Source organism: Chiloscyllium plagiosum, chromosome 1 (genome assembly GCF_004010195.1).
Source record: "Chiloscyllium plagiosum isolate BGI_BamShark_2017 chromosome 1, ASM401019v2, whole genome shotgun sequence".
NCBI classification, from domain to species: Eukaryota; Metazoa; Chordata; class Chondrichthyes; order Orectolobiformes; family Hemiscylliidae; genus Chiloscyllium; species Chiloscyllium plagiosum.
The window spans coordinates 2,556,097-2,574,033 of NC_057710.1; the positions used below are offsets into that span (position 1 = coordinate 2,556,097).

General features: G+C 47.3%; 1 long non-coding RNA gene across 1 annotated transcript in view; it reads left to right on the forward strand.

Moving 5' to 3' along the window:
- LOC122555142 overlaps nucleotides 1–14,324 on the forward strand; it is a 45,778-nt gene extending 31,454 nt beyond the window's left edge. The window contains exons 3-6 of the long non-coding RNA XR_006313187.1: nucleotides 1,781–1,903; nucleotides 3,600–3,709; nucleotides 9,634–9,773; nucleotides 14,238–14,324. This is a non-coding gene — a long non-coding RNA (uncharacterized LOC122555142). The remainder of the gene's footprint in view (nucleotides 1–1,780; nucleotides 1,904–3,599; nucleotides 3,710–9,633; nucleotides 9,774–14,237) is intronic.
- Nucleotides 14,325–17,937: the final 3,613 nt, after the last annotated feature.

Consider the following 17,937-nt stretch of genomic DNA (forward strand, 5'->3'; position numbering starts at 1 on the left):
CAGACAGACTCAAATGCTGACCGACAGGCATACACACAGACACACATACACACACATACACCCACACAGACCCAAATGCTGACTGACAGGCATACACACAGACACACATACACGCAGACACACAGACAGACCCAAATGCTGACCAACAGGCATACACACAGACACACACACAGACACACACACACACAGACCCAAATGCTGACTGACAGGCATACACACAGACACATGCTCAGACACAGACATGTTGTCTATTTACGTTCTGAGTCTCTCTCCCTCTGTAGGCCTTGACTGTTTTCTTGATGTTTGTAAAGTGAAATGGGAAAAAGAACTGTTTTAAAAACCAACGTTGGTGGAACAGGTTTTTCTATGTTTTCAAGGTGAGGTGCTGGCCCTCAGTGTGAGTGCTGGAGATTCAGCTGGCAACAAGTAGCTGATCGGTCTGTGCAGTGCTGACTTGATATTGATGATAATCTTGACTCATGGACCACTGCAAGAGGTGATGGCTTCTCTCTGTTTGAGATTAAAATGTGCCATAATAACTGATAAAAGGCAGTTTATTTTCACTCACTAGTTACTCCAAGTTCTGGCATTTCCCCAGTAATTTCACAACTTTGCTTCAATTGCCTGTGCTGCTATAAACAAATGCAGAAAAGTGTAGAGTTGAGAGATTGAAGCACAGAAACTCACTGAGTGAACTGATCCTGTGTGTGGACCCTGTGGATAGCGCCCAATGATTTAGCTCTCACCCATCCCAGCAACGTGTTTTTCTGCCTCTTTTTGTCTCTGTGTAAGTATGGGCTGTTTTGAATGGAGTGAGAGTTGGACAGGTCAAATTCTAAGTCAGCAGTGGTGGAGCCTGGTACAATTACAACATTTAAGAGGCATTTGGATGGGTATATGAATAGGAAGGGTTTGGAGGGATATTGGCAGGTGGGACTAGATTGGGTTGGGATATCTGGTTGGCATGGACGGGTTGGACCGAAGGGTCTGTTTCCATGCTGTACATCTCTATGACTCGATGACTCGATGACTGTATGAGTTCCTGGTTGTTTCCCAAAGCTGTGCTCTTTCTTTGTCATGTGTAATGTTTCCGGCTAAATACAAAGTCCTAGTTCATGATTTCTGTATAAGCTGGGGCAGAAATCAGACTGATATACCTTTGTAAACATCTGCCATTGGCCAGGGCAGAGTCTCTGCCAATGGACGCCGGGTGGATGTTCAGGTGAAGTCATCAGCATGTTGTAATTTGTTAAGGAATAATTGGTAGGAGTCATGATAATTGGTAGTGGGCTATCTGTGTCACTGGGTATAGGTTGGTCTCAGGGGTGAGGAGGTATTGGAGGTTTCAGTGAGTTTAAAAGTGGATAAATCCCCAGGCCCCAAAGAATTATATTTTGGATGTCAGCAAGGCCTTTGACAAGTCCCACATGGGAAACTGATAAAGAGGGTAAAAGCACGTGGGACCCAGAGTTGGTTGGCAAGATGGACTCAAAATTGGCTCAGTGACAGGAAACAGAGAGTGGTGGTAGAAGTGTGTGACTGGAACCTGATGTGCAGGGAGGTACCAATGGAAGAGTCTGTGCTATCTGGGCTGGCTGAGCGGAGGGTCCTGTGTAAGGGGTGGTGATCTCTGCTAATACGCAGTCTGTGTCAATGGGGGCAGTGTGCCTGTTGGGTATTCTGTCTCTATCTCTGACAGCTTATGGCAGTGCAGTATCTGCTTCTCCTCCCTGAGGCCAGGTTCTCTCGCGATTGTAATATTGTTTCTAATGTTTTTCAGATGCTGTAAGGAACAGAAAACAAAGGAAGGAGAAGGTGAAGGAGACAGTGAGAGTAGTGAAGAAGAAGAACAAGGTGAAGAAGCCACTAAATGGTGATAAAGAGGGAGAGAAAGCTCAGCAAGGTGTGTTAATCCTGTTACATCTGAACCCGAGCAAAATGACAGGATGGAGGCTGTTGTCTGATTTTCCCACATTCCCAGCAATCAGTCAAGAACAGTCCCTTGTTGATAATCCACAGGGCAACATGAATAAAAAACATCTGAATGTGAGAACCAGGGGCAGGAGCAGGCGGTCTGGTCCCTCGAGCCCGCTCCATAAGATCAGGGCTGATCTTTTCATGGCCTCAGCTCCACTCACCCACCCTCTCACCAGAACTCTTAACTCATTTACTGTTCAAAAAAATTATCTTAGCATTAAAAACATTCAATGAGGAAGCTTTAAACACTTCCCTGGGCAGGGAATTCCACAGATTCACAACCCTTTGGGTGAAGAAATAAGTTCCTTCTCAATTCAGTCCAAAATCTGCTCCCCCTGATTTTGAGGCGATACCCCCTAGTTCTAGTTTCACCCCCACCCCAGTGAAAACAACCTCCCTGCTTCTATCCTTGTCATAATTTTATATGTTTCCATAAGATTCCCCCTCATTCTTCAAAATTCCAGTGAATATAATCCCAGTCTACTCAGCCTCTCCGCATAAGCCAACCCTCTCAACTCTGGAACCAACTGAGTGACCCTCCTCTGCACCCCCTCCAGTGCCAGTACATCCTTTCTCAAGTAAAGAGCGCAAATGTGCACACAGTACTCCAGGTGTGGCCTCACCAGCACCCTATACAGCTGCAACATAACCTTCCTGCTTTTATACTAAATCCCTGTTATAATCAAGGACAGAATTCCGTTTTGCCTTCTTAATGACCTCCTGTACCTGCAGACCAACCTTCCGTGATTCATGTCCAAGAACACCCAGCTTCCTCTGCTCAGCAGCGTGCTGCAATTTTTTACCATTCAAATAATTGTCCTTTTACTGGTATTCTTATCAAAATGGATGACTTCACACTTATTAACATCTGCCAGACCTTTGCCGACTCACTCGCTGAGTTATCCACTGGGCAGTTAGTGCCCTTCAGCAGAGCTTCAAACAGCTGTCAGGCCTCCTGCTCCTGGCTGTAAAGAACAGTATATCCATTCGCGAATGATACTGTCCCCGACCACAGCCTCACTACTCTCTCCTCCTCCCGCCTGACTGTCTCCCTGTCCCGAAGGCCATGATCAGTTTGATCATCCTTTCTGTAGTCCCCATTCTGATCCGCACAGCTTGCAGGAACCTGGGAATGTTGGACAGTTACAGAGGATAAGGCTCCTCAATGTGAGCCATCTGGGTGCCCACACCTGCCTCACTGGCAGTAACACTGCGATGTCCCTGATCACACATTAACATTGAATGACCTGGCCGGAAGATTGTGACCCCCAGCCCACCCTGGAGTAACTTTCCCCTTCCCGGACAGAGTGCCATATCTGCAGCTCAGACACCAGCTCCTCACATCAGATCCGAAATTCCTGAAGTTACAAATTCTTACCACAGATGTGTTCACTCGGGATCACATTGGGCTCCAGCAGCTCCCACATGCAGCAGCAGCAGCACATCACCCAGCCTGCCATCAGTATTGTATTTGATTTAACTGATAGATTAATTACCCAGGATTACCTGCTGATTACACTTCACTAGACAGATACGTTGCTTTTATCAATGCAAAGACCATCTCTATACTTTCTGCTTCATCTGAGATTCATTACCCTTTCCTGATCCAAATTGTGTTTCAGAATGCCCACCTCTGGGCCTGGAATCCCTGAGAGTTGAGGACAGTCAGATGACAGCATCGAGCAGTCTGAGAATTGGACTGGGAGCTCATCGAGGGCGTCTCAATATACAGGTCAGTTTTGTCGAAGATCCACACGTACTCCTTCTGACAATCAGTGCACTGGTTTGTTATTCAATATAGGAAACCGCTGTCACTGGCTGAGCACCATCTGTCGCTCACCCCTAATTGCCCTGGAGAGGGTGCTGATGAGGAAATTAATGGAACTAAATAGTAATAAATGACAGTTTCCATCCAAGGATGTTCAAGGAAATGGGAACACGTAGAGACTTGAATTTTTCAGAGTTCCTGAGAGACAGGTGTTGTCCCTCGAGATTCAAACAGATCCAGCAGCTCAAGACTGGGCATCCAAGAGGCGCTGTGGGCCATCAACAGCAGCAGGATTATACTCCAACACAATCTGTAACCTCGTGGTCTGACATATCCCCCACTCAACCATTACCACCAAGCACGGGGATCAACCTGGGTTCAGTGGAGAGTACAGGAGATCATGCCAGGAGCAGCACCACGCAGACCTGAAGGTGGTGAAGCCATGAAACTGCACTCATCCATCTCATATGATCAAACATCACTAACCAGTCTCCCATGTGGTATCTTGTCAGAGGTCTTACTGAGGTCCATGTCGACAAAATCCGATGCTCTGCCTTCATTTATCTTCTTGGTCACTTCTTCAGAAAACTCAAACCAAGACATGTATTTTTACCCAAGAACCCATGCTGACTATCCCTAATCAGTCCTTACATGTAGATCCTAATTCTCAGAATCACATCAAACAACTTACCCAGCACTGATATCACTGCTGTGTAGTTCCCTGGCTTTTCCTTGCAGCCTTTCCCATGTAATGGCACATTGTCCACCCTCCTATCCTCTGGACCTCCCCTATGACCATCGATGATCCAAATAGCTCTGCTGGGGTCCCACAATTTCTTCCCTAGCTTCCCACAATCTCCTGGATACACATGATCAGGTCCTGGGGATGTTAGATCTTTACATGTTTTAAGAGCTCCAGCACCTCCTCTTCTTTAATGTGGACCTTTCTAACGTATCACTATTTATTCCTAGAGTTCCCTCACTTCCTTGTCTTTCTCCACAGTGAAACTGACTCAAAACATTAATTTAGTACCTTACCCATGTCCTGTCGCTCCAGCGTGGATAGCATCATTCACGGGCCCTATTCTCTCTCTAGTTACTCTTTTACCCTTAATATGCCTGTAGAATCTCTTTGGATTCTCCTTAATCTTATCTGCCAAAGCTATCTCATGTCCCCTTTGTGCCTTCCTGATTTCCTCCTTACTCCTGCACGTCTATACTCCTCAAGGGATTTGCTTGATCCCAGCTGTCTATACCTGACACTGCCTCCTTTTTCTTGACCAGAGCCTCAATATCCCTCGTCACCCAGTGTTCCCTATTCCTGCCGGCCTTACCCTTCACACTAACAGGGACATGCTGGCCCTGAACTCTCGTCATCTTGTTATTGATAGCCTTCCACTTGCCACATGTTCCCTTTACCTGTGCACAGCCTTCCCCAGTCAACGTTTGCAAGTTCCATCTAACACCATTAAGATTAGCTTTGCCCCAGTTTAGAACTTTAACTTATACACCAGCTCAATCCTTTTCCATATCTATTTTAAAACTAAAACAATTATGGTCACTGGTTCCAAAGTGCTTCCCCACTGCCACCTCAGTCACTTGCCCTGCCTTATTTCCCACGAGGAGGTCAGGTTTATCCCTTCCCTAAGGCGATTTAAGAACACACTTACCCCCCCCTCCCACTCCACCGAGGATATGCAGGTCATTGGACTCATCCACCGCCAAACCACAACAACCCGACGGTCGGAGGAGGAGCGTCTTATCTTCCGACTGGGAACTCCTCCATGTCCCTCCTCCCTACCTTTTATCTTCTCCTGCTGAACACTCTCTGCTCATTCCTGAAGAAGGGCCTGTGCCCGAAACGTCGAATCTCCTGTTCCCTGGATGCTGCCTGACCTGCTGTGCTGTTCCAGCAATAAAGTTCACACTTAATAAATTCCTCCCTATCCAAGCCCCTTATCCTATGACAATTCCAGTCTATGTTTGGAAAGGTGGAATCCCCTACTATTAGAAACCTATTATTCTTCCAGCCACCTGTAATTCCCTGACCTATTTGCTCCTCAACTTCCCACTGACTATTCAGGGGCCTATGGTACAATCCCATCAAAGTGATCACCCCTTTCTTTCTCAGTTCCACCCAGACAGCTTCACTGGATGATTCCCCCAGGAATATCCTCTCTCAGTACTGCCATGTTGTTTTCCTTAATGAGAAAGACCAGTCCCCCCTCCTGTCATGCCTCCCCCTCTATCCTTCCTATAGCCTCTGGACCCCAGAATGTTTAGCTGCCAGTCCTGTCCCTCCCTCTAAAAATTAGGGCCAGATCTAATTCAGGAGAGATGTTTGGAAGCACTTCGACACAAGGGGTGCTCTTCCACAAACAGCAGTGGGTCTGGGATTGCTGACCTTGTTTAAGGTTAACTCTGAGATAGATAATTGTTTGGTTTATCAAGGGTATTAGTGATATGGACCAAATGCAGGTAAATGGAGTTAGGCTACAAATCAGCCCCGATTTCATGGGACAGGCTCAAAGGGCAGAATGGCCTACTTCTGTTCCTGTGTTTCTTGATTGAATTTTAAAGACAACCTCAATGAAAATGAGTCCCATTCCAAAAAATGATATTAATCCATATATTTTAATAAAAACTATGAATTTTATATTAATATTGCAGGAACACTGTCACATCCAAGAGACACTGTTGTGGCACAGTGACAACATCGCTGCAGAGTAGAACCATCGAAATGCTACAGCACAGAAAGGGGCCATTCAGCTCATCCTGTCCATGCTGACCCAAAGAGCCCTAGTTCCTTTTCTAACCTTACCTTCCTGCACATGGGCCATAGCCCTGCCACTTACAGCACTTAACGTGTAGATCCAGGGACTTTTTAAAGGAGTTTAGGGTCTCAGTCTCCAACACCAACTCAGGCAACAAATTCCAGGCACCCACCAACCCTTGCAGAAAAAGATTTGTCCTCCCGTTCCCTCTCATTCTTCTGCCACGTATCCATAACCATGAATTTTGAACTTTCTGCCATCTACCTTATCCCTATCCCTCAGCAGTGCATCGCTGTTCTTGTATTCTAGCCCTACTGAAGATGTGGAGGTGCTGGTGTTGGCCTGGGGTGTACAAAGTTAAAACTCACACAACACCAGGTTATAGTCCAACAGGTTTATTTGGTAGCACTAACTTTCGGAGTGCTGTTACCTGATGAAGGAGCAGCGCTGTGAAAGCTATTACTCCCAAACAAAGCTGTTGTTCTGTAACCTGTGTTGTGTGATTTTTAACTTTGCCGTACTGAAATGAATACTAACATTGCATTTCCCTTCCTAACTGCCAACTGAACCTGCATGTTAACCTTAAGAGAATCCTGAACTGGGACTCCCAAGTCCCTTTGTGCTTCAGACTTCTGAAGCTTTTCCCTGTTTGGAAAACAGTCTACACCTCGATTCTTCCTCCTTCACACTCCACCATTTTGTATTCCATCTCTCACGTCTTTGCACACTCTCCTCTTGTGTCCACGTCTTTCTGCAGCACCAGCACTTCCTCCACACTACCTCTCCCTCCACCTACCTTTGTCTCACCTACAAACTTAACAAAAATGCCCTCACCTACTTTGTCCAGTTCAGTAATGTATAACATGAACAGTTGTGGTCCTAAATTGCACCCTTGTGGAACTCGACTAGTCAAGAGCTGCCATCTTGAAAAGACTCCTTTATCCCTACTCTCTGCTTTCTGCCAATCTTCAATCCATGCTGGGAGCTTGTCCCTAACACCATGGACTCTTATCTTATTTAGCAGTCTTCTGTGCGGCACCTTATCAAAGGCCTTCTGGAAATCCAAATTTATCATTTCCACTGGCTCTCCTTTATCTAACTTGCTTGTTACTTTCTATAGGAATTCTCACAGATTTGTCAGGCATAACCTTCTCTTGACAAAACGATGCTGGCTCCACCCTATTTTACCATGCACTTCCAAGTTTCATGCAATCTCATCCTTAATGATGGATGCCAAAATCTTACCAATGACTGAGGTCAGGCTAACCAGCCTATAGTTTCCTATCTTCTGCCGCCCTCCCTCTTAAACAGGGGTGTCACATTACCATTTCCCAGTCCTCTGGGACCCTCCTTGACTCCAGTAATTCCTGAAAGATCACCACCCATGTCTCTACAGTCTCCTCAGCTGTCTCCTTCAGAACTCTGGGGTGCGGTCGCCTGGTCTGGGCGATTTATTCAGACCTTTCAACATCCCCAGCACCTTCTCCTTAGTGATGGCCACTACACTTACCTCTGTCCCCTGACTCTCCTGAAATTCTGGTGTGCTGCTGTTATCTTTCATTGTGAAAACTAATGTAAAGTATTCAGTTCCTCTGCTATTTCTTTGTTCCCCATTACTATATCTCCAATTTCAGTTTCCACTGGTCCAATATCCACTCTTGTCTGTCTGTCAGTCAGTCAGTCAGTCAGTCAGTCAGTCAGTCAGTCAGTCAGTCTGTCTGTCTGTCTGTCAGTCTGTCAGTCTGTCTGTCTGTCTGTCTGTCTGTCTCTCTCTCTCTCTCTCTCTTACCTTTTAGATGTCTAAAAGAATTTTCCAATCTTCCTTTATATTACTAGTTAGCTTACCCTTGTATTTCATCTTCTCCCCGCATTATTTCTTCTTTAGTTACCTCTGCTGGTTTTTAAAGGCTTCCCACTAATCTTTACTACAGTGTTAATGCTTTTCCTTTTGCTGTTATGCTGTCCCTGACTTCCCTTATCAGCCACGGTTGCCTCATCCTCCACTTCTTCCTCGGGGTAAAATTCTGCTGTGTGTTCTCAATTACTAAATGTACAGGGTGTAGGTTTGCTCGCTGAGCTGTAGGTTTGATATCCAGACGTTTCATTACCTGGCTAGGTAACATCATCAGTGGCGACCTCCAAGTGAAGCGAAGCTGTTGTCTCCTGCTTTCTATTTATATCTTTCTCCTGGATGGGGTTCCTGGGGTTTGTGGTGATGTCATTTCCTGTTCGTTTTCTGAGGGGTTGATAGATGGCATCTAGATCTGTGTGGTTGTTTATGGCGTTGTGGTTAGAGTGCCAGGTCTCTAGGAATTCTCTGGCATGTCTTTGCTTAGCCTGTCCCAGGATAGATGTGTTGTCCCAGTCGACTTGGTGGTTTTTGTCATCCATGTGTAGGGCTACGAGGGAGAGAGGGTCGTGTCTTTTTGTGGTTAGCTGGTGTTCGTGTATCCTGGTGGCTAACTTTCTTCCTGTTTGTCCTACGGAGTGTTTGTGGCAGTCCTTGCATGGAACTTTGTAGGTGAAGTTGGTTTTGTCCATGGGTTGTACTGGGTCTTTTAAGTTTGTTAGTTTTTGTTTGAGAGTGTTGGTGGGTTTGTGTGCTACTAGGATTCCGAGGGGTCTTAGTAGTGTGGCTGTCATTTCTGAAACGTCTTTGATGTATGTTTACAGTCACACACACTGAGCCTGCATGATGATCCTAAACTGGTTGTCGGCATAATTCTGCGCACACTCAGGATTATTTAGCAAAGGAAGATTGGTGGTCAATTGTCAGTCATCATTCACTGTTCCATACTCCCTGTATCTCTGCCAATCAGAGACCTCTTACTAACCAACCAGCCTGTTGCTCTCCTAAAGTATCAGTGTTACTCTCCCATTGCTGTATATTGTTCTGATGAGTCAAGTCCAAAACCAGCTTATTGCTGAGCTCCTGCAGCAGTTTAAGTAGCTCCCACTGGCTCTTCAATTGGACTCAGAACTGTCCTCGAGAGAATCTTCCTGAGAATCAGAGATCTGTTCCAGTGGGGCCAGCAGTTCCAGGCTGTCTTCCCTTTCCCTCCCTGATCTCTTTCCCTCTCTCTCTCTCACTCTCTCTCTCTCATGTTTGTTTAGGCTGGTCTCAATGAGGGTGACTGGTATGATGGGGCCTGGTGTGCTAGCAGAGAGGACTCTGAACAATGGCTGCAGATTGATTCCCGTCGCTTGACCAGGTTTACTGGGATTGTTACACAGGGCAGGAATTCCCTTTGGAGGTAAGCAGTGGGAAATGATTGTCCTCTCTCTCTCTATTTGTAATGTTAACTTTGTCTAATCAGTGTGAGCTGTGATTACACTCAGCAGCAGTGAGTGGCCAGACTGAGGGAGATACAGAGCGAAAAAGGCTTCCAGAGAATTCAAGACGTTTTATTTTCTCATGGAATGTGGGTGTCACCGGCTGGGCCCAGCATTTATTGCCCCTTGAGAAGGTGGGGGTGAGCTGCCTCCTTGAACCGCTGCAGTCCATGTGCTGAGGGTTGACCCCCAATGCCCTTTGGGAGGGAATTCCAGGATTCTGACCCAGCGACAGTGAAAGAACGGCGATATATTTCCAAGTCAGGGTGGTGAGCGTCTCAGAGGGGACTTGCAGGGGGTGGTGTTCCCATGTATCTGCTGCCCTTGTCCTTCCACCCAGCAGTTCCCCATGGCTGGATCTGAACCACCTACTTTCCGCAGGCTAGATTAGACAGCATCAGTTTAGGAACACAGGAACAGGAGCAGACCATTCAGCCCATTGAACCTGCCCTGCCAGTCAATCCAATCACGGCTGGTGAAAGTCTTCACTGTATTTCTTGGAGCTGATCCCCTGTATACCCGAGGAACCCGAAATCTCTCAGTCTCTACCGACAACATACTCAAAGGCTGCACCTCCGCAGCCCTCTGACTTGAGATGGTGAAAGGTTCACAAGTCTCCGAGCAAAAACAAAGTCGCCTCATCTCTGACTTCAGTGGCACTCCCTTGCTTTTAACGTTGTGCACCCAGTTTGAGACTCTCCAGTCTGGAACCTGCCTATCCCTGAAAGGGTTGGACCTGCCTATCCTGGAAAGGGTTGGACCTACCTATCCCTGAAAGGGTTGGACCTGCCTATCCCGGGAAGGGTTGGACCTGCCTATTCCGGAAAGGGTTGGACCTGCCTATTCCAGGAAGGGTTGGACCTGCCTATTCCGGAAAGGGTTGGACCTGCCTATCCCGGAAAGGGTTGGACCTGCCTATCCAGGAAAGGGTTGAACCTGCCTATTCCGGAAAGGGTTGGACCTGACTATCCCTGAAAGGGTTGGACCTGCCTATCCCGGAAAGGGTTGGACCTGCCTATCCCGAAAAGGGTTGGACCTGCCTATCCCGGGAAGGGTTGAACCTGCCTATTCCGGAAAGGGTTGGACCTGACTATCCCGGAAAGGGTTGGACCTGCCTATCCCGGAAAGGGTTGGACCTGCCTATCCTGGGAAGGGTTGGACCTGCCTATCCCTGAAAGGGTTGGACCTGCCTATCCCGGGAAGGGTTGGACCTGCCTATTCCAGAAAGGGTTGGACCTGCCTATCCCGGGAAGGGTTGGACCTGCCTATCCCGGAAAGGGTTGGACCTGCCTATTCCAGAAAGGGTTGGACCTGCCTATCCCGGAAAGGGTTGAACCTGCCTATCCCTGAAAGGGTTGGACCTGCCTATCCCGGAAAGGCTTGGACCTGCCTATCCCTGAAAGGGTTGGACCTGCCTATTCCAGGAAAGGGTTGGACCTGCCTATCCCGCAAAGGGTTGAACCTGCCTATCCCGGAAAGGCTTGGACCTGCCTATCCCTGAAAGGGTTGGACCTGCCTATCCCTGAAAGGGTTGGACCTGCCTATCCCTGAATGGCTTGGACCTGCCTATCCCGGGAAGGGTTGGACCTGCCTATTCCGGAAAGGGTTGGACCTGCCTATCCCTGAAAGGGTTGGACCTGCCTATCCTGGGAAGGGTTGGACCTGCCTATCCCTGAAAGGGTTGGACCTGCCTATCCTGGAAAGGCTTGGACCTGCCTATTCCAGGAAGGGTTGGACCTGCCTATCCCGGAAAGGGTTGGACCTGCCTATCCCGGGAAGGGTTGGACCTGCCTATCCCTGAAAGGGTTGGACCTGCCTATCCCGGAAAGGGTTTTCAATGAGATCCCCTCTCATTCTTCAAAACACTCGACAATACAGACCCAGTTTGTCCAGTCTCTCATCATGGCATAGTCCCACCACTCCGGGTATCAGTCTCATCATCCTGGCGTCCTGAGGAAAGGTTACTGGACCTGAAACATTAACTCAGTTTCTCTCTCCTCAGGCGCTGCATGACCTGCTGAGTCTCTCCAGCATGTTTTGTTGGTGGTGGTGGTGGTGAGCCTTTGTTGCATTCCCAATATGACAATGAGATCTTTCCTGAAAGCAGGAGGCCATGAAAACAGGGGACAGTTTGAGGAATAGATGCTTTCATAATCACCTTTCTACCTTCTAGCAGCTCTAGAATGGTTTCTGCGGATTGCACTGACACAGTGCACATCCATTAGAGGTTTGTCAACTCAACGGGTCATTGAGTAAAACTGCACACAGCACCCCAGCAGCAGACTAGCCAAGCTCCTCTCCAGCATTTGTATTTAGCGTTGCTGTACTCAACTCCTGTTGTGGTCAATGTTAATGCTTCATTCACCTTCTCATAGCTTCTGCACCTGGGTGTTAGCCTTTAGTGACTTTTCAATAAGGTACCCAGGTCCCTGTGTACAACTGTTCCACCCCCTGAAAGAAACACTCTGCACCTCTGTTTCTCTGACCTCACATGTTTCCATGTTATATTCCATCAGCCATGTTCTGGCCCATTCATTGAGTCTGTCCAAATGCTCTTGAAGCAGCTTTACATCTTCCTCACACACACATTCTCCCACTTAGCTTTGTATCATTTCACAAATTTGGAAAGATTAAATTTGATCCTCACCTCCAAACCATTGCTCGGTATTATGAATTGTTGGGGCTCAACCAGTGATCCAGGTGGTGTCCTGTTTGTCAGAGACTGTCAATGTGAGAACAACCTATTCATTCCTACTCTCTGTCTTCCGTCTATTTGTCAATCATTATATTAGCTTCTTCATTTTGTGCTTTAATCTTTCTAACTGGTCTTTTGTGGGGACTTTATCAAAAGCAAGCCGAAAATGTAAGTACTCTGTGTCAATCTGGATCAGCACAGGCTGGGAGGGCCGAAGGGCCTGTTCCTGTTCTGGAATGTACTGTGTTAGTAATATTGTGGAGGAAGGTTTTCTGGGGATTGTACATGTTATATATCGTGAGTGATTTTAATTTACATACAGTTTGGACAAACCAAGCCAAGAATAATGTTGTGCAAGAGGATTTCCTGGAGACATGGTTATGGGCAATAAATGCCGATCCAACCAGTGACTGCCATACCACTAGTGAATAGAGGGTGCTGCCTTACCAAGTGGGAGACTCCTGGACCTGAGGCTGGTTCTGAAGGCACATGGGAGCTTGCTGCTTAAACAGCAGGAACCAAATTTAAAAAATTTCGGATTCCATTTGCAGGCAGTTGGAACATTCCCTGAAAATTAAACAGATTGAACTTTCAAACATTCATATGCCTAACAGACAGTTTGTGCAAGTGCAAATCTGAAAATTATATCCCAGCTTACTTCAAGTTTCAATCCAATCTGGCCAGAAACTCAGTTTCTCCTTCACATTAAAGAAAGCTCCCTCCTGCTGCTTGAGGCCATTCCACGTTAAAATAGCAGTGAGCAGCTCCGTGCAGTTTCAAAACAAAGCTCACTAGTTTGAACAAAAGCTCTTTAAGCAGGAAAAGTGATATCTCCCCCAAAGGAGTTGTTTCGCCTTGTGGAACAGTCTCGGACCAGATGGTATCATCTCAGATTAAGGGGTCAGCCAGTAAAGACAGAGGAATTTCTTCTCTCGGAGCGGAGTGAACCTGTGGAATTCTTTACCACAGAGGGCTGTTGAGACTGGGTCATGCAGTATATTCAAGGCTGAGATAGATTGTTAATCAGGAAGGGAATTGGGGGTTGGGGAAAAGGCTGGAAAGTGGTGTTGAGGACGGCCACATCAGCCATGATCTCATTAAATGGTGGACCAGACTCGGTGGGTCAAATGGCCTACTCCTGCTCCATTTTGTTTTATAATCTCTCTCTTCTGTTCTCCACCCACATCCCTCTCTTCCTCTCTCTCTTCCCCCATCCACTCACTCTCCCCTCCCTCCCACTCTTAGAGTCATAGTCATGGAGTTAAATAGTCATGCAGCATTAAAACAGACCCTTCGGTCCAACTCATCTGCACCAACCAGACATTCCAATTTGACCTAGTCCCACCTGCCAGCACTTGGCCCATATCCTACTAAACCCTTTCTATTCATATACCCATCCAGGTGCCTTTTAACTGTTGCAATTGTACCAGCCTCCACCACTTCCTCTGGCAGCTCGTTCCGTACACACACCACCCTCTGTGTGAAAAGGTTGCCCCTCAGGTTCCTTTTAAATCTTTCCCCTTTCACCTTAAACCTTCTCTTTCCCCCTTTATCTCCCCCCCCCTCTCTCTCCCTCTCTCTGCCCCTCTCTCCTCTCTCTCCCTCTCTCTGCACCTCCCCCCTTGCCCCAGGTCCTCTCATGTTGCTATTACAGGCTCCTCTCACTAACACTTTTCCCTTTTGTCTGCAGCTGGGACTGGGTTACCTCGTACAAACTGAGCTTCAGCAACGATACTTACAACTGGCTCACCTACAAGAATGGAACCGAGGATGTTGTAAGTTCTTTGGCCAGGAGTTCTGGCTGCTTTTCCCACTATGAGACTGAGAGAGGGCCAGAGCAGCTAGAGGGCTGGACGTTGGTGGAAAGAGGGAGGTGGATAGATAATCGAGGGAGGAAAGGAAAGTGCTTGACGGAGATCGCCAGGCAGTACCTACGAAAGATGTTGTTCGATTTTAAATAGGAAGGATGAAGAGGGAGTTGGGGAATACAACGACAGCTCAGAGTTTTTATTGAGGAGGTTTCAGAGCTTTTGGCAGTAATTGCTGTGGGGGAGTCTGGTGCAGTGCCAGTGAAGGGAAATGTGGCTCAAATGTTGGGAGCTGAGCCCGCATTCTGTCACAGCATCAAGTGTGCAGAAAATATGAGACAGAGACAGTGGTGATTGTAGTCAGTGCTGTTTCATGAAGATACTGTGTTGGAAAGGACCAAATCCATTTCACCCTGGCACCAAAAGAGAAAATGCTGGAAAATCTCAGCAGGTTTGGCAGCATCTGTAAGGAGAGAAAAGAGCTGACGTTTCGAGTCTAACTGACCCTTTGTCACCCTGGCAGCATTTGGTGGGGGAAAGGTGGTGGGATAAGATGGAAAGGAAACATCGGGGAGCAATGTGGTAGCAGTGGATGGAATAGTGAGGGGGATAGATGCTGTTGTCCACACAGAAGATAATAGGACGTTGGTCGTGGTTGTTGGAGGTCAGTCATTTCAGCTCCAGGACATCTCTGCAGGAGTTCCTCAGGGTAGTGTCCTAGGCCCAACCATCTTCAGCTGCTTCATCAATGACCTTCCCTCCATCAGAAGGTTAGAAGTGGGAGATGTTTGCTAATGATTGGACAATGTTCAGCACCAATCACAACTCCTCAGATACTGAAGCAGTCGAGAGTGTGTTGCTGGAAGAGCACAGCAGGTCAGGCAGCATCCGAGGAGCAGGAGAATCGATGTTTCGGGCATAAGCCCTTCATCAGGAAGGAGGCCTCTTGACTCTGACCTCCAGCATCTGCAGTCCTCACCTTCTTCCGGATCGTGAAGCAGGACATTTCCAAATGCTAAAAGATCTGGACGGTATCCAGGCTTAGGCTGACAAGAAGCAATTGATATTCACACCACACAAATGCCACACTTGGACAATATCTTCCTGACCTCTCCGCCCCCACCCCACTCCGGCCTATCACCCTCACCTTGACCTCCCTCCACCTATTGCATTTCCAAAGCCCCTCCCCCAAGTCCCTCCTCCCTACCTTTTATCTTAGCCTGCTGGACACACTTTCCTCATTCCTGAAGAAGGGCTTATGCCCGAAACGTCGATTCTCCTGATCCTTGGATGCTGCCTGACCTGCTGCGCTTTTCCAGCAACACATTTTCAGCTCTGATCTCCAGCATCTGCAGCTCTCACTTTATCTCACTCCATTTGATATCAAGAAATAGTGGAAGACACTGGATACTGCAAAAACTATGGTCTCTGACAACATTCCAGCAACAGTACTACAGGTTGTGCCCCAGAACTTGCCACTCTGCTAGCCAAGGTCTTCCAGTAAAGTTACAACACTGGCATCTACCTGACAATGTGGAAAATTGCCCTGTTACATAAAAGCAGGACCAATCCAACCCAGGCAAATACTGTCCCCATCAGTCTACTCTCGATCATCAGTAAAGTGATGGAAGGTGTCATCTACAGAGTTATCAAGCAGCACCTGCTCAGTAATAACCTGCTCAGTGACGCCCAGTTTGGGTTCCACCAGGGCCACTCAGCTCCTGACCTTATTACAGCCTTGGTTCAAACATCGACAAAAGGGCTGGATTCCAATGGCAGGTGAGAGTGACAGCCCTTGACATTCAACTGAGTGATCAAGAAACCCTTACAAACCTGGAATTAATGGGTACCAGGGGACTAATTCTCTGTTGGTCAGAGTCATACTTGACACATAGGTCATAGTTATTGGAGGTCGGTCACCTTAGCTCCGGTACATTTCTGTGGGAGTTCCTCAGGGTAGTGTCCAAGGACCAACCATATTCAGATGCTTCATCAATGCCCTTCTCTCCATCCTAAGGTCAGAAAGAGAGATGTTCACCGATGATTGCGCAATGGTCAGCATCATTTGCGACTCCTCTGATACTGAAGCAGTCCATGTTCAAATGCAACAAGATCTGGACAGTATCCAGGCTTGGACTGACAAATGGCAAGTAACATTCGTGCCACACAAATGCAAGCTATAGCCATCACCAATAAAAGACAATCTAACCACCACCCCTAGACAATAATGGAGTTACAGTCACGCTGAATCCCCCACTGTCAACATCCTGGGAGTTATCATTGATCAGAAACTCAACTGAATTTGCCACATGAACACAGTGGCTACAGAGCAAGTCAGAGGCTTGGAATCCTGTGGCGAGTAACTCACCTCTTGACTCCCCAAAACCTGTTCACCATCTACAAGGCACAAGTCAGGAGTGTGATGGAACACTCCCCATTTGCCTGGATGGGTGCTGCTCTAACAACACTCAAGAAGCTTGACACCATCCAGGACAAAGCAGCCCACTTGATTGGCCCCACATCCACAAGCATCCATTCCCTCCACCACCAACGCTCAGTAACAGCAGTGTGTACCATCTACAAGATGCACTGCAGTAATTCACCAAAGATCCTTAGACAGCACCTTCCAAACCCACGACCCCTTCCATCCAGAAGGACAAGGGCAGCAGGTACTCGAGAACACCACCCCCTGCAAGTTCCCTCCAAGTTACTCACGATCTTGAATTGGAAATATATCGCCATTTCTTCAGTGTTGTTGGGTCAAAATCCTGGAATTCCCTCCCTAAGGACTTTGTGGGTTAACCCACTGCAAGTGGTCTCCAGCAGTTCAAGACCACCACCACCTTCTCAAGGCCAACTAGGGACAGGCAATAAATGCTGACCCAGCCAGTGATGCCCACATCCCATGAGCAAGTTTAAAATAACTGGAGATGGCATGTCTGAAAGACTGACACCAGTCCTGGGGGTGGGGGGGTGGGGGGTCTGTATCTTGGGGATAGTCTGTGTTGGGGCCTAGGGCCAATATTCTTGTGAGCCACAAACTGGAGAAGTAGAGAGGGTTTGGAACTAAACATTGAGGGCAAAGGATTGAATTCTTCGTTTAGAACAGAAATGAGGAGAATATATCTTTTGTCTTTGATTGTTTTTCTCTCAGAAGGTGGTGGAAGTGGTTTGAGACAGAGGTAGGTAGATTCCTGTCAGGCAGGAAGTTAAACTTTGCTGGGAGAGGATGGGAATGTGATCAGCCGGGATCTGATCGAGTGGCAGAGCAGGGGTAAGGGGACCGAAGGGCTGCCTCTGCTCCTGTGTGTATACTTGGGGAGATACGGGAAATCAAAGAGCAAAGGCAAGGCAGGAAAGTGATTAAGGGAAGTGATAAACAGAAAGGGATAGAGTACAATTCTGGGTAAGCCATACATAAGACCTGAGATTACAAAAATAATCAAAAGTAAAGCCTCTGTATCTGAATGCATTCTAACCAAAAAACAATGAAAACCCCTCTTGGTAACAGCGACCTGAATCTGATTGATTATTGCATTTGAATGTGAGAGGGGTGGGTCTAAAACTAATATTTTGAACTTA